We start from the raw sequence: 17,522 nt of genomic DNA, 5'->3' as shown, positions 1-17,522 counted from the left end.
GAGTCTCAGTGTGCTTTTCTCTTTCCTGACCGTTCAGTTTCTCCCTTAATGAGTCTGGGTCCCCAGAGTCTCGCCTGGAACTGGAGTTCAGAGCAGTCGGGAGCTTTTGTCTCCCTCCTGATTGAGAAAGCCAGCCGCGTACTTAGTTGCCAGCCCTCTCCGCGCGCACCTCTGTACCTCTGCCTTCTGCAGCTCCGCTGAGTCTCAGTGTGCTTTTCTCTTTCCTTCTAGTTGTAGAATTTCCACTCAGCCAGCCTTCCTGTGGTTCTGGATGATGTCCGTTTTGTCTTTTAGTTGTAGTTTTAAAATTATTGTGGGAGGCAGCGGTTTAGGTGTTTACCTATGCCGCCATCTTGGTTTCTCCTGTCCCACAGCTTTTTTATTCATTCATATACTGGTGGGTACTTAGACTATTTCTAAATCTTAGCTATTGTAAATAACACTGCTATAAACATAGGAATGCATATATTCTTTCTGATTGGTGTTTTGGGGTTTTTAGGATATATTTACAGAAGTGGGATCCCTGGGTCAAACGGAAGTTCCATTTTAAATTTTTTGAGAAAACTCCATACTCTTCTTCATAGTGGCAGCACCAATATCCATTCCCTCCAGCAGTGAACTAGTGTCTCCTTTCCCCTGTATCCTCACCAGCACTTATTTGTTGATTTTTTTATGATAGCCATTCTGACAGGTGTGAGGTAATATATCATTGTGGTTTTAATTTACATTTCTCTGATGATTAGGGACTTTGAGCATTTTTTCGTATGACTTTTGGCCAACTAAATGTCCTCTTTGGAGAAATCTCTATTCAGGTCTTCTGCCCATTTTTAAATTGTATTGTTTGTCTTCCTTTTGTTGAGTTGCATGAGTACTTTATCTATTTTGGATATTAACCCCTTATCATTGGCAAATATATTCTCCCATACAGTGGGTTTCCTTTTCATTTTCATGGTGATTTCTTTTGCTGTGCAGACGTTTTTTATTTTGGCGTAGTCCCATTTGTTTATTTTCTCCTTAGTTTCCTTTGCCCTAAGAGATGTATCCATAAACATATTGCTACATGAGATGTCTGAGATTTTAATGCCTATGCTCTCCTCTAGCATTTTTATGGTTTCATGCCTTACATTTAAGTCTCTTATCCATCTTGAGTTTATTCTTGTGTATGGTGCAAATTGGTGGTCTAGTTTCTTCTTTTTGCATGGGTCTGTCCAGTTTTCCCAAAACCATTTGTTGAAGAGACTATTTTGACTCCATGTATGTTCTTGCCTCCTTTGTCAAATATTAATTGACTGTAATGGTTTGGGTCAATTTATGGGGTCACTGTTCTGATCCATTGGTCTGTTTTGGTGATAATGGTTGTGTAGTATAGTTTTGTATCTGGTACTTTGATCCCTCCTACTTCATTCTTCTTTCTCAAGATTGCTGCAGCTATTTGGGATCTTTTATGATTCCATATAAATTTTTGGAGTATTTGTTCTAGCTCTGTGAAATATTCCTTTGATATTTTAATAGGAATTGCATTGATTCTATAGATTCCTTTGGGTAGTATAGATATTTTAATGATGTTAATTCTTCCAATCCATGAACATGGTATACCTTTCCATTTGTTTGTATCTTCCTCTATTTCTTTTTTCAATGTCCTATAGTTGTCCAAGTACAGGACTGTTAGCTCTTTGGTTAAGTTTATTCTTAGGTATCTTATTTTTTGTTATTGCAATGGTAAATGGGATTGCTTTTTTAGTTTCTCTTTCTGAGAGTTCATTATCAGTGTATAAAAATGCCATCAATTTCTGGATGTTGATTTTATAACCTTCTATGTTGCTGGATTCATTTATTAAGTCTAGTAGTTTCCTCGTGGAGTCTTTAGGATTTTCTATGTGCAATATCATGTCATCTGTGAATAATGAGAGTTTTACTTCCTCCTTTTCAATTTAGAAGCCTCTTATCTCTTCTTCTTGTTTGATTACTGTGGCTAGGAATTCCAGTACTATGTTGAATAAGGGTGTGAAAGTGGGCATCCTTGTCTTGTTCCTGTTCTTAAGGGAAACACTTTTAGTTTTTGGTCATTGAATATTATGTTGGCTGTAGGTTTGTCATATATGGCCTTTATTATGTTGAGGTATGATCCCTTTATTCTCACTTTAATGAGAGTTTTTATGAACAAAGGGTGCTGGATTTTGTCGAATGCTTTTTCTGTATCTATTGTATGATCACGTGATTTTTATCTTTCAATTTGTTTATGTATAGGAGGAAAACAGAAGAGGAAACAGAAAATAAATGGAATAATAATAATTAAATTAATGTGTATATTAATGAAATAATGTGTATATTAATTATGTAAAATAATGTGTCTATTAAGATATAGATAGGAAAAGTAAAATGGAAAAGAAATGAGAAAAAAGTGAAAAACAAAATAAGAAAAACTAATATTAAGAATAGGCTAAAGGAGAATAGAATCAAAGGGAAGAGAGAAATTAGTGATATGCAAGAAAAAAGAAGAAAGAAAAATAAGGGGGCAAAAAACATACAAACAACAGCAACAAAAAATCCACACACACACAGATACCAACAAACAAAACCACGTACACTCACAAACCTTTGAGTCCACTATTTGTGGGTCTCACTGGCTTTTGCTCTGAAGTTGTTGAATGTGGTCCCTTGGTGTGTCTATGCTGTGCCTCTTGGAAGGTGCTCTAGTGCAAGTGAATGTGAGTCACTGTTCCTTTCTGGCCCTGGACAACCTGATTGAGGTCCAGTGGTTGGGGACTCCTTAGCCCAAAGGCTGGGTCTGCCTTGAGTTTCATGCTTTGATTGTCTCTGTTCTGAATAGTATTCCCTTCCCCCATGGGGCTGGTCTCATAGGTGTCAGCTGCAGGTGCTGGGGCTGGTGGGGGTGCGTGTGAGGTCCCACTGGTGTTCTACTCACTAGCAATTCCTGGTGGTGCCTTCAGCAGGGGGTGAGTGCACAGTCCCACTGGCATTCGACTCACTGCATGGTCTGGGGCATTGTCCAAGGCTAATCTGGGTGGTGGCAAGGCTGTGCTGCTAGTTGTTGCCATTCCCCCTTCAAGATGGTGTGGTTTCCGAGCCAGAGCAGAACCTTCCAGGGGAGTGCCTGTGGCAATAGCAGGGGTTCTTAGTACAGGAGAGCCTGATCTGCCTGCTCCCGTGACTCCTGCAAGATATAACTGTCTCTCTCTCTCTCTCTCTCTCTCTCACACACACACACACACACACACACACTCACACACACTATGCATATCCACAAACTCCCCTCTCACTTCCTTACTCACCACTCCCTTACTCACTCACACTCTCTCCCTCACTCCAGTCCTGCTGGCCACCACTGAGAATTGTGGCACTCAATTTTTAAACAGTGATTCATATGATTCTGATGTAGCCTGTCAGCTGAACTCCATTTGGAAACCACTGGAAATAAATACAGAATAGACATATATTTTTATATGTTTTCATTGATTTTTAGAGAGAGAGGGAGATGGAGAGAGATAGAAACATTGATGAGAGAGAAACATGGATAGGCTGCCTCCTGCACACCTCCTATTGGGGATCCAGCCAATCCTGCAACCCCTGCATGTTTCCTGACCAGGAATGGAACCATTGACCTCATAGTGCATGGATCAAGGATTGACACTCAAAAGCTGAGCCATAGCAGCTGGGCAGAATGGACATATACTTTTTGATCACATAAGGAAGAGTCACAAAAATTGACCATGTCCTATGCTACAAAGGAAATCTCAGTAAATTACAAAGAGTTAACATCATATAAACTATACTCACTCACCACAATGCAATCTATTTAGGTGTTTACAACAAGGACTTAAAAAAAAGATAGCTGGAAAACATGTTTGTGAACATTAAAAATCTATGATATAATGATTGAGTCACAAAGCTTTTCAAAAGGGAAATAATGAAATGCTGAGAGCTGATGACAGAAAAAGCATTTCATGTCAGCGTGCAGCTAAAGCATTGCTTAAAGGGAAATTTACAGCTTTGAAACCAATGATCAAAAATTAAGAAAGATTGAGAGCAAATAAATTAAGGTTTCAACTGAAGAAGCTGAGAGTACAGTAGTGGGACAATCCAGAGAAACAATGCATTGGTCTGAATTCTTACTTATAAACAGCAAAGCCCACACTGGCTAGATTCAGCAGAAATGCTTTTATTAAAAACTAGAGGCCCGGTGCATGAAAATTCATGCACTGGAGGGGAGGTCCCTCAGCCTGGCCTGCCCCCTCTCATAGTCTGGGAGCCCTCAGGGGTGGGATGCAACCCGGCGATCAGGGAAAGGCGATGCCCCATCACACCTCTGCTGCTGCCACTGCCAGCAGCACAAGCCTCAGTGGGCCCTGGTTACCTGAGCCTCGGGCAGGCCTGGGCAGCTGGGTAGCTGCCATCCAAGGCTTGCCTGCTCCGCAGGCCGGCCCTGAGTGGCTGGGGGGCTGAGGGGACTGGGGGACTCCGGAGGCAAGCACAGAGTGGCTGGGCCTGTCCCCAGGCACCTGCCACTCTGGCAGGGCTGAGGGGACTGGGTGCCGCCATCTTGTGGCTGTGGGTGCTGCCATCTTTGAGGGCAGGACAGTCAATTAGCATATTCCCTCCTTATTGGCTGTGGTTGCCTCCATCTTTGAGGGCAGGACAGTCAATTAGCATATTCCCTCCTTATTGGCTGTGGGTGCTACCATCTTTGCGACAGCATGAGGGTCAATTAGCATATTCCCTCTTTATTAGATAGGATATTTAAAGTCTCTCTTGTTTTGGAGGGTTGAAGAGTCCATTTTGGAGGATGCATTACCAGAGCAAGATCAGATCACACCACAAAACAGCTGCAGAAAGACCCCCCTGTATCACCACCACCACTGGGCACCACTAATACCAACCTTAGATGTCAGAATCTTCTTGCCTACTTAATGCCCCTGAGGTCACCCTGGCCAGAAAGGAGTTTCTACATTATATGCCTGATACCTGGTTCCTCAAGTTCTCTCTCAAACAGAAGTCTCACATGGGTAAGTCTGATTGGCAGAGTCTAAGTAGCAGATGTAAAGTTTAGCTCTGAGGAGGCTGGGATTATAAATTCTGGCTTCCACATTGGGAGACAAAACACATTATATGGGAAATTAGCGAGACTTTGGATGAGAGGGCACATGGCAAATATCTTCTGCATTCGATAAGGAAGGAAATCATAAAGATAATGACAGGAATCAGTGAAACAGACAGTTTTCCTCTGTAAATTTCAGACAATTTAAAGAACCAAAAGACCTTTATTTAAAAATAATAATCAAATAGACACACCTCTGATAAGACTTAAGAAAACATTGTTGTTACACACACACACACACACACACACACACACACACACACACACACACACACTCCAGGAAATAGCTAAGGTAGTGGGTTTATAAGTTATAAACTTATAATTCCTCACCAGCACAAGATTCAAAGTCTGGAGAGAGAGGATGATTAGACAGGTCTGTTTCAGATTTCTGCCCCCGGGCATGCTGGGGAGAAGAGAGGTTTTGGCTTCCCCCATTTCTGAGTTGACAGGCACTTCCTTCCAACAAGACTGTATACAGTAGGAAATATCCCAAAGGGACAGCCAAGTGACAAATATTAGTCCCTGTAATGTGAATTATTTCACTGGCACCTTATTGATGGACATTTATATCCTTTCCAAAATTTCATTACTGTAAAAAAGCTTCAAAAATGTCTTTATCATAATTTTTTTTTCCTAGAAGTGAAAGTACTGAATCAAAAGACAGGAATGACATGGCTGGTGTGGCTCAGTGGTTGAGCATTGACCCAGGAACCAAGAGGTCATGATTCAATTCCCAGTCAGGGCACATGCCCAGGTCGTGGGCTCAATCCCCAGTAGGGGGCATGCAAGAGGCAGCTGATCAATTATGTTTCTCTCTCACTGATGTTTCTCTCTCTGTCAATCTCTGTTTCTCTCTCTCTAAAAGTCAATAAAAACATATTTTAAAAAAGATAGAAATGCTTTTAAGCCCTGATTAATCTGTCGATTTACTATCTCTAAAAACTGTAGCAATTTACAGCTTCAGTAGCTGTGAGAGAGGGCCATCTCTCTCTGTCTTTCCCAGCCTGATTAGTCCATAGTGGAGGTTGTATCTCATGGTTGTTTTAATTTTTAAATATGTCTGAAGATATGCAACTTTATATGTATTATCTATCTAATATGTACAATACTTTGTAAGGTAGACATCATGGTCTCCATTTTATAGAGGAGAAAACTGAAGCTCAGTTCTTTAGTAGCTGATACAGGATTCAAACCGAGGAGGTTTTTCTGACTCTAAAGTTCTCATTCTTTTTCTAAATTTAATTTTTATGTTTTCCATTGATTTTTTTTTGGAGGGGGAGTGGAAGGGAATGAGGGGTGGGGGGGGAGAGAGAGAGAGAGAGAGAGAGAGAGAGAGAGAGAGAGAGAGAGAGAGAGAGGAACATCGATGTGAGAGAGACACATGGTTGGTTGCTCCCTGCATTCTCCTGGTGCACTAGGGATGGAACCTGTGATCCAGGTATGTGTCTTTGACCTGGAATCTAACCTGTGACCTTTTGGTGTGCAGGCTAACACTCTAACCATTGAGAAACACAGGCCAGGCCTAAAGTAATTCTTAACTACTGTTTTAGTTTTCAGAAGGTGGATATATTTAACTAAATAGATAAATTTAAAAATCTGACAGAAACAAATATAGTGTAAGTTTCTCAAAGAGTATTTCATGGAATATAAGACTTCTCAAAGTCTCTGAGAAAACAAACAAAAAATGCAAAGTTTAAAATGTTGGGAAGTGCTGAATGTGTTCCCTCTTGGAGACTCATACTAAGTGCCAGGATATTTAAGACTTTGGGAAGTCTTACTGCAAAGAAACTGTTTAACTTTGTTTAACATTCCAGGAAAGTCGTGTTCCAAGGATGATGTTTTTGGGAAATGCTGCCAAACATTGTACCTCTTATTTCTGTGTCATGTTTTATTGCATTGGCTCAAAAGTCTAGACAATGGTAAATGATATTAGTTATGGTGGGTATTTTAGTTTCCCTATGATTTAATGAGAATGTTTCTAGTATTTCATCACTAAGTATTATGTTGGCCTTGAGTTTAAGATAAATATAGTCTTTAGTATTTTAAGAATACTTTCTTATTTTCTGACTCAAAGAATCAGAAACGTATGCTGAATATGAAGGAGGCAGCTTCTCATGCAAAGGGGAAAAGATTCAGCAATAGGGTATTAATTCAGGAAGTGGACAATATTTTTGACGGACTAGGGACACTTCCCAAAACTCCTGCAGTAAGGTAGTTTCTTCACTGGACTGGGCACACACATTTTCTCTCAGAAGACTGGCATTTGGATTGATCACCTTTACTCTAGGCTGGAGAATGAGGAAGACATATACCTTGCTCACCATTCAGCAAATATTTTTGAGTGCATACTATGTACCAGGCACATTATTGGGTGCTGTGTTTCTAGCAACAGTGTAGCATTTAGCACATATTTGGGGCAAGTAAATATTGTCAGTCTAAACCAAGTTTTAGAGAATTGGATTTTATGTGGGCTGTCTGCACCCCACCCCCATGCCAAGAGAACGTAATGTGGTGCTTTTCTGTTTCTGATCCCCTTTCTCCCCATTGTCTCTCCTCCTTCCTCTTTGCTCACCTTCGCTGTATCTGAGTGTCCACTGAATGCAGGCACTGGAATGTGGTTGTGTATCTTTCTCCTAGAGATACACACTCTGACCTAACCGTGGCCCAGTTTTGGCAGAAATATTCAAAATGGAAACAAGGCAGGAAGGTTTTTATTACTCAGGACACAAAACTTTTAATTTAGCCAGAGAAATCCTTGGAGATGGACTTGGTGGCCTTTGGGGAGGCTGACGAATGAGTAATTGCATTTTAGCTTTGGAAACCACTTTTTCACCAACAATTTTCTTGTCTACACATTTATGAGGCAGTAACCAGCCCCTGTGTGCATAATGAATTCTGACATCCTAGGACTATGGCACTTAAAACAGCAAATTAGCCAGCACTTTCATCAGAGGCACGCCCTGAGGCTGCACAGCGAGCCTTCCTTGCCCAAGGTTTTATTATAAACCTTACTATAAAACGTTCTCCAGCTTTTCTCTGTCTTCAGTGAGGCCTCTTTCTCATGGTTCAAGACATTTCCTCCCCCGCCTCCCCAGGATTATTAGAATGAGATGCTATTGGATTACAAAACACCTGGTTTAGACACATGTCTTCCGTTTTGTGGGTACAAGGCATTGTTTTAGAGCAGTGGTTCTCAACCTTTCTAATGCCGCGACCCTTTAATACAGTTTCTCATGTTGTGGTGACCCCCAACCAAAAAATTATTTTTGTTGCTACTTCATAACTGTAATTTTGCTATTGTTATGAATCGTAATGTAAATATCTGTGTTTTCCGATGGTCTTAGGCGACCCTGCTAGCAGTTCTCAACCTGTGGGTCGCGACAGGTTGAGAACCGCTGCTGTAGAGTCTAAGACCATCGGAAAACACAGATATTTACATTATGATTCATAACAGTAGCAAAATTACAGTTATGAAGTAGCAACAAAAATAATTTTATGGTTGGGGGTCACCACAACATGAGGAACTGTATTAAAGGGTCGCGGCATTAGAAAGGTTGAGAACCACTGTTTTAGAGGAAGCTGTGCAATCCTAATCCAACAGGGTGACAGAGGAAGAACCAGTTTCTCGGGTATCCAACAAAGCCTGGTGACCTCTATCTTCCAGCCTGAGACATTTTATTTGAATGGGTGAAGAAAATGTAAGTTGAAAGGTAGGTGGAGGAATGGCTGGAAATTAGTGGTGGGGTATTAATTCTTAGTATTTATGTGTCATTTTTGTGAGGTTGAAAAGGTTTCAAAGAGACTAGTCTTGAAAACTAATAATTTTCCTATGTGTGGAAGAAGCCTTGTCTTTGAATCGAAGGTGATGAGAGCACAGAGGGCGTAAGGATCGGATTCTCTATCATCCCGCTTGGCTTTTCAACCACACAAGCAAAGGTTGGCATGATGGGTTGGAGTTTATAAAAGTAAGTTTTGTTGATATTTATAAGGTATTGATCACAAAATGTCCAACAATTACACATACACCACTTAGAATATAAACATTGGTTTATTGCCAAGTGAGCATAAGTTCTCCTTTCTTTTCCTATCCAACTTGATAATGTTTCTCACTTAAAATGTTATTTAAAAAACCTCTGTTTTGCAATTCCTAGATTATAAAATGGTCTTTTATCTTCCATTGAAAATAGAAAATGTATGTCTAAGGGTCCATCCTTTACAGACTGCAGTCAGATCATAGCTTTATAAGGTGTGGATGGGTAGGCTGGTTTGGGGTCCCTTTCCCCACAGTGGGAGTGGAGGTGACAGGCACCTGAGCCCTGTTCCTACTCAATGACGGTCCCAGTGCATTGGGTTGTTCTTGGGTTGGCTGCTGGGCTGGGTCATGTTCCTCCAGAGATGAACACCTGATGAGGTGTGGGGTCAATAGTGATGGGTTTCCACACAAGGGACAGCTGGAGGAAGCTGCTCTATCTCTTGTCCTGCTGTATTGGGCTCCCAATAATGCAACCATTGCTTGTTCGTGCATTGTCTGCTCTGTTCCCTCAATGTCCTCATTGTTTACTGCAAAATGCTCGCCTGTAAAAAGCCTACACCATTTTTGTTTCCCATTTTGAACTAGAGAAAACACTGGTTCTTCGAGGTTGTTATTCTGAGGCCTAGAACCGCCCTCCTCACTTTGTTTTTAATGCTTTGATGAAAGTCTGCTAAATTCCTTATTTTTAAAAGAATTTCCTCTGTATCAGGGACACAGAGAAAAAAAAAAAAAAAACCCAACCAAACGAACAAAGAAATCAAAGGTTTCCTGCTTTTATAGGTTATCACAATTTGAATGTGAAAATAAGTTTTTCAAATACTTTTTGTTTTGAATGAAATTCAGATGAATGGTCATCTGGCCATTGCTGTTTCCCTAAAGCAGAGGGAGGATTCTAGAATTCCAGATATAGTTGAATCTCCTCTTTTGCTGGGATCTGGGCCTCTGTGGTCTGCACATAGTGGGTACTGTTGTCTTCTTTCTCTAAGAACATGTCTTAGCTTGGGAAGTCTGTAGGCTGCTTAGTAGTTTTTGTGGTGGTGTTATTATTGTTTTTTACAGGGGATGTGCACTTAGCAAACAGTCTCACGAGGAACTTCTGAGCACTTGAGTGACACTGAACTGGCTGCCTATCTGTGTGCTGTGCTGAGTGCTCGGCCCACCTTGTGCTGAGCTGGGCCCACACTGCTTCCTTCCTTTATAGCCATAGCACAAGCCCTCACTCCACAGCTACTTATTTACTCTGGGAAAATTCCCTAAACAAGGCTTCCAACTCAGAGCAGACCCTTTGAGGCAGAAATCTTCTGAAATCGCCTTGACTTAGTTCTTGAAATATGGAAGCATTTTTTTAAAGCTTCTTTTCCTCTTTACTTTTCCAAGTGTAATCTTTTTTTCATGCTTCATTGTTGCTGAATAGGTTATCTGTAGGTCAGTGGGTCTCCAGGTTGTTTGCATTTCCTAAGATTATGCCTTTCCCCGACTGTGGCCCAGGAGATTGCTGGCTCTTTGTGCATCAGCAATGGCCCATGAGGCCAGCATGAGGCTGTTGTTTCTGTTTCTAAGGGTCCTGGTGGAGGGATTTTAAGGCTCTATGTTGTTTAAGGAGATGAAAGCATCAGCAGAGAAAAATCCTGCACTTTTCAGCTTCCAGCCAATTTTGTGGAATTCAGAACAAGTTCTTTTTAAGAAAAATTTTTTCCACAACCTGCAGAAGTTGGCTACATGTTGCAGTACTTTTCCTTTTGATGAATCATTTTCCATACACAGTGTGAGGATGACTTTCAGTTTAGATCAAGGGCCATGCAACTGCAGATGCTCATGCACATGCTGTGAGTTCTCAGAACAGACCACTTAAGTGATGGTCCGGATGCCTAGGCAAGATTCTTTCTCTTCCTAGAGAGAGGGAAAGAGAGAAAAAAATCCACCAGATTTGCTTAATTTCCTGATTTAAACACATTCACTTGAAAGGAGTTCAGTTACACTTGAAATTGAATCAAATGTGAAGAAATTTTGAACAAAAATCATTTTTTAAAATCTGCAGATGCTTTGGATTAATGAAGTGTGTACTCACATGCAAAATTACTTGTCAATATAGACGGCTTTATTCCATGTAAGGCACCATTGAAAATAAACTTTACTCAACTTTGGAAATTGGTCCTAACCCTCATTCTGAAAATTATACTTTAAAAGCTTATTTAGTTCTTTCATTTTAAAAATAAGACTAAAGACATTAAGTTTATAAAATAATTTTGTTACCACCAAGAAAATAATAGTCTCTAATGCTTTGGGGTGTTTTGTATGAGAATAAATGATTGTTATTATGATACTAGAGGCCCAATGCACAAAATTTGTGCATGGGGGAGGGGGAATGGGTCCCTCAGCCCGGCCTGTGACCTCTCTCAATCCAGGCCACCTCGCTCCTAACTGCCCACCTGCTCACTTCTTACCGCTTGGCTCACTGCCCCGAAGGTGGGAGAGGCTCCTGCTTGCCAGCCTTGAGCCCAGCTTCTGGCTGAGCGGCGCTCCAGCTATGGGAGCGCACTGACCACCAGGGGGCAGCTCCTGCATTGAGCGTCTGTCCTCTGGTGGTCAGTGCGCGTCATAGCAATTGGTCATTCTGGTCGTTCCAGTTGTTCCACCATAACAGTTGCTGGGCTTTTATATAGAGAGATTATAGAACTGAGTCACTTCAAGATTAGATTTTTAGGTTTTGCTATCTTTTATGTTTGTGATGCTGCTGGCTCTACAAATGAATATTTGTAAAATTTTTATATTTTCTACATGCCAGACACCTTTACTGAGCACTGTGGACTCTGAGGTGAGCAAGGTAGACCTGTTTATACTGAAAGCATTCAAGGGATCCCAAAGGGATAGCAGGGGAAACAGTGGTCTGGGTTGAATCGCGTCAGCCCCAATTCATATGTTGGAGTCCTAATTCCCAGTACCTCAGAGGTACTGTTTATGGAGATGGGATATTTATTTATTTATTTATTTATTTATTTATTTATTTTTATTGATTTAAAAGAAGAAGGGAAAGGAGAGAGGGATAGAAACATCAATTATGAGAGAGAATCATTGATAGGTTGCCTCCTGCACGCCCCCTTCTGGGGATCCTCACAACCCAGGCATGTGCCCTGACCCAGAATTGAACATGACATCCTGGTCACACCAGCCAGCCAGAGATGGGACCTTTAAATTGGAACATTACACAATGGAATACTACTCAGCCATAAGAAAGATCAAATACAACCACTTTTGACAACATGGATGGATCTTGAGACTGTCATGCTGAACAAAATAAGTCAGAAAAGGTTAAGAACCATATGATTTTACTCATCCTATATAATAAAGAGGTAATATGCAAATTGACCATCATGCCCTTGCACAAGATGTGGTCAAAGATGGCCTCCACAAGATGGCCAGCAGGGGAGGGCAGTTGGGGGCGAGCAGGCCTGCAGGGGAGGGCAGTTAGGGGTGACTGGGTCTGCAGGGGAGGGCAGTTGGAGGGGGACTGGGCCTTCAGGGGAGGGCATTTGAGGGGGACTGGGCCTGCAGGGGAGGGCAGTTGGGGGCAACTGGGCCGGCAGGGGAGGGCAGTTGGGGGCAACTGGGCCTGCAGGGTAGGGCAGTTGGGAGGGACTGGGCCTACAGGGGAGGGCAGTTGGGGTCAACCAGGCTGGCAGGGGAGGGCAGTTGGGGGCAACTGGGCCAGCAGGGAAGAGCTGTTGGGGGTGATTGGGTCTGCAGGTGAAGGCAGTAGGGGGCAATCAGGCCAGCAGGGGGGCAGTTAGGCATCAATCAGGCTGATAGGGGAGTGGTTAGGGGTGATCAGGCTGGAAGGCAGAAGCAGTTAGGGGCAATCAGACAGGCGAGCAGTTGGGAGCCAGCAGTCTTGAATTGTGAGAGGGATGTCCTTTGGGATCGGGCCTAAACTGGCAGTTGGACATCCCCTGAGGGGTCCCAGATTGGAGAGGGTGCAGGCTGGGCTAAGGGACAACCCCCCACACCCCTGCCCAGTGCACGAATTTTGTGCACCGGGCCTCTAGTGTGGGATATAAAACAGAAAGCAAACATACAAATAATATAAACAAACAAAACTCATAGGCATAGACAACAGTATGGTGGTTACCAGAAAAATGGTGGTTGGGGAGCAGGTAGTAAAGGGTAAATGAGGTCAAATATATAGTGAGGGAAGGAGACTAGACTTTGGGTGGTGAACATACAATATAATATACAGATGATATATTATAGAGATGTATACTTGAAACCTATATAATTTAACCAATGTCACCCCAGTAAATTTTATAAAATTAAAAAGGTGGTGATTAAGGTAAAATGAGGTCATTCCATGGTCCCTAATTCAATATGACTGGTGTCCTTAAGAGAGAAGAGGAGATCAGGACACTGGCACAGTGAGAAGACCCTATCAACACACAGGGAGAAGACACCATCCACACACTGAGGAGAGAGGCCTCAGAGGACACAGCCTTGTTGACACTTTGAGCTGGGACTTCTGGCATCCAGAACTCAGAGGACTGTTATTTATGCCACCCAGTGTGTGGCACTGTGTTATGGTAGCTCTAGCAAAGTGATACAGGTAGAAAGCTCCTCATGAAACAGAAAGGCAAATAGTTCCTAAACATAAAGGGTCAGATGGCAGTCACTGTCACCTTGTGGCTCAAATCAATACTATATACAAAGTATGTGTGAGTAAATGCTAACATCTGCCAACCAAGCCTGCGATTCATGAAGTGATGCATCACTACTGCTTTCACTGCCAGTTCCATTCAGGTCATTACTGCACAGCTGAAGCATGGGGCTGACGTCATGTGCTGGGCCTTATCCTCAGACCACCATGTTTAAAGGTAAGGAAGGAGAGGTAGTACTCAACACCAATTGTTTATTGTTTTGTTGTTGTTGTTAATCATCACTGAGGATATTTTTTCATTTATTTATTTATTTATTTATTTATTTATTTTTTTAGAGAGAGTGAAAGGGAGGGGGAGAGACAGAGAGAGAGAAACATCCATGTGAGAGAGACACATGGATTGGTTGGCTTCTGCACCCACCCAGACCAGGGCTAGGGATTGAGCCCATGACTGAGAAAGTCATCTACACAGTGGTTCTCAAAATGTGGTGTGATAACCTCTGGGTTCTCTGCAACCCTCTGCGAGGGGGTCTGCGAGGTCAAAAGTATCTACACTAATAAAAGAGAAATACGTAAATTGACTGTCACTTCATGACGCCCACCAGCCAATCAGGAATGAGTATGCAAATTAGTGTGACAAAGATGGCGGTGGTCACAGAGTCAGCCAGAGCCAGCGGGAGGCTTGGGTTGCCCCTGGCAATGGAGGAAGCCAAGGTTCCTGCCTGCCTGTGCCAGCCGCTGAAGGAGGGGCCTGTGGGTGGAGGACATGGAGCCAGCCCAGGCGGGCACCAAAGGAGGGGCCTGCAGACAGTGGACACAGAGCCAGCCAGGGTGCATGGAAGGCTTGGGATGCCTCCACCCGCCCTGGCCGCTGCTGAAGGAGGGGCCTGTGGGCGGTGGCCACGGAGCTGGCCTGGGCACGAGGGAGGCTTGTGTTGTCATCACCCAGGCCAGCTGCCAAGGGAGGGGCCTGCAAATGGTCCTCAGCCCCTTACCCAAGCTGGCCACACCCCCATGAGGTGAGAGTCCCCACTGGGGGTAGTGGCCAGCCTGCAAACAGCCATCAGCCCCTCACCCAGGCTGGCCACGCCCCCCCCAGCAGGGACCCTCACCCCATGGGGGCGTGGCTGGCCTGCAAACCACCACAGGCCCCTTGCCCAAGCGAACCCCCACCCTGATCTGGGACACCCTTTAGGGCAACTAGCCATTTCCCACCCATGCACCAGGCCTCTATCTATATTAATAAAAGGGTAATATGCTAATTAGACTGGGAGACCTTCCAGAAGACCTTCCAGATGTTCTTCTGGACAAAGCCATGGTGGCAGGGCCGAGGTAGAGGCGGTTAGGGGCCAAGAGGGGAGGGCAGTTATGGGTGACCAAGCCAGGATGGGACGGCAGTTGTGGGTGATCAGGCTGGTTAGAGGAGCCATTGGGGGTCATCAGGCTGGTGGGGGGACAGTTGTGGGTGAGCATGCCAGCAGGGGGACTAGTTGGGGGCAAGCAGGCCATCAGTGGGGGTCATTTGGGGGTGAGCAGGCTGGTGGGGGGGCAGTTGGGGCAAGCAGGCCAGCATGCAGAGTGGTTAGGGGCAATCAGGCAGGCAGGCAGAGGAACAGTTAGGAGCCAGCAGTCCCGGATTGCGAGAGGGATGTCCGACCCAATCTGTCAAGGGGTCCCAGATTGGAGAGGGTGCAGGCCGGGCTGAGGGACAATCCACCCACCCCCGTGCATGAATTTTGTGCACAGGGCCACTAATTTTCACAATAAAATATTCAGACAATATTTACTCTTTTCACTATTGTTCTCACACACAAGTGCATGATATGATTTTCCAGGGGCTACATAGCATGTGAAAATGACTTTGTTAAGATGTCTAATGGAATGTGCATTCATGTATTAGGTTTTCTAGAATGTTCTAAATTAGTAGGGTTAATATGTACATGTATGCATTTTCATATATAAACTCAGTTTTCAGTACTTCTGTGTTCTTATTAATCTTTCATCATACCTGCCAAAATCTTCATAAATTCTCGAAATCTCAAGTTGCCTTTGCCTAAAGCTATCATTAAAATTATTTACATTGTGAAGCTCTGGCAGGGGGCTCAGTTGGTTATAGTATTGTCCTGTGCACCAAGTTGCGGGTTCAATTCCCAGTCAGGGAACACACCTTGGTTGTGGGTTCATCCCAGTCAGAGTGCATGTGGGGGGTGGGGCATCCAATCCATGTTTCTCTCTCCCCCCCATCTCTCTCTCTAATAATCAATTAAAAAACATATCCTCTGATGAAAATTTAAAAAGTTATTTACATTGTGAAATATTAAGATTATCTCTCTTAGAATCAGAAATTAGATAGAGATATCTTCTGTAATTTCTAGTATTCAGTATTTTTAAAGATCTATTAATAAGAAGTAGAATTACTTTTATTTACAAAGGAAATACTTGTATACATAGAAAATCCAAGGGATTCAACATCAAACCAATTGGTACTGAACAGGACATTTAGTATAAAAATAAGGGAGGAAGGACTTTATTTACAGCAACAAAAAGTTTAAAGTGTGAAGAGGTCCCCAGACAAAATGTGAAAACAAAGCTCTAGGACTTTGATGAGAACAGGTCAAGTCCAGTCCCACTAACTTCAGGAAATAGACTTATCTTTGAGGAGCCCCTAACCTGGCTTGACCCAAACCTGTTAATTCAACTAGCATTTCTTGACTCCTACTACATTCCTGTCATGGTAAGTGATGGTACAAAGCCAGAAATTTGAGTGTAAATTTTAAGTAGTTATTAAAGGGGATGGATCCCAAGAGACTGGTTGACCACTCTGAGAACTGAAGGCACAGCATGTATAGGTGCAGTTTAAGGCAAGTTGGTATGTTTGTAAGTGGGATGAGGACTGTCTTTTTGGTTGGTTTCTACTTTTAGAATGAGAATAAAGAGATGGGAAGGCAAGGAAGTTTAAAGAAAGAGGAAGGGCAGAAAACCAAGATGGCAGCATAGGTAAGCATCTACACTGCTGCCTCGCACAACAATTTCAAAACTACAACTAAAAGACAGAACAGACATCATCCAGAACCACAGGAAAGCTGGCTGAGTGGAAATTCTGCAACTAGAAGGAAAGAGAAAAGCTCACCGAGAATCAGAGGAGCTGCAAAGGGCTGAGGTACAGAGACACATGCACAGAGAGGAAGGGTGGCTGAGTGCCTGGCCGGCTTTCTCTGACGAGAGGGAAAAGGAAGCTCCCGACTGCACTGAACCCCAGTTCCGACTGCACTGAACACCAGTTCCGGGCGAAACCCTGTGGACCCAGGCTCATATAGGGGGATTCTGGACTGTCAGGTAGACAGAAAGGCACACGGAGACTCGGAGACTCGGGGGAGCCGTGGCGGGCAGGGATCTGGAGGTGCGCACGTGCGCGAGTGCGTGCAGAGAGGAATGACTGCTGAGGTTGCCACTGGCTTTCCCTAGCAGGAGGGAGTCAGAAGCTCCCGATTGCACTGAACCCCAGTTCTGGGTGAGCCCCTGGGGACCCATGCTCTTACGGGGGGAATCTGGACGGTCAGGTGGAAACTCAGGGGAGCCGTGAAAGGCAGAGGTCTGGAGGCCAGAGAGGACTGACTGCTGAGTGTTCTGCAGGCTTTCTCTAGCTGGAGGGAACCGGAAGCTCTCGACTGCTCTGAACTCCAGTTCTGGGCGAGAATCTGGGAATCCAGATTCATTGGGGGAGAAAG

Source organism: Cnephaeus nilssonii, assembly GCF_951640355.1.
Source record: "Cnephaeus nilssonii genome assembly, chromosome: 7".
NCBI classification, from domain to species: domain Eukaryota; kingdom Metazoa; phylum Chordata; class Mammalia; order Chiroptera; family Vespertilionidae; genus Cnephaeus; species Cnephaeus nilssonii.
This window is presented reverse-complemented; position numbering follows the sequence as displayed.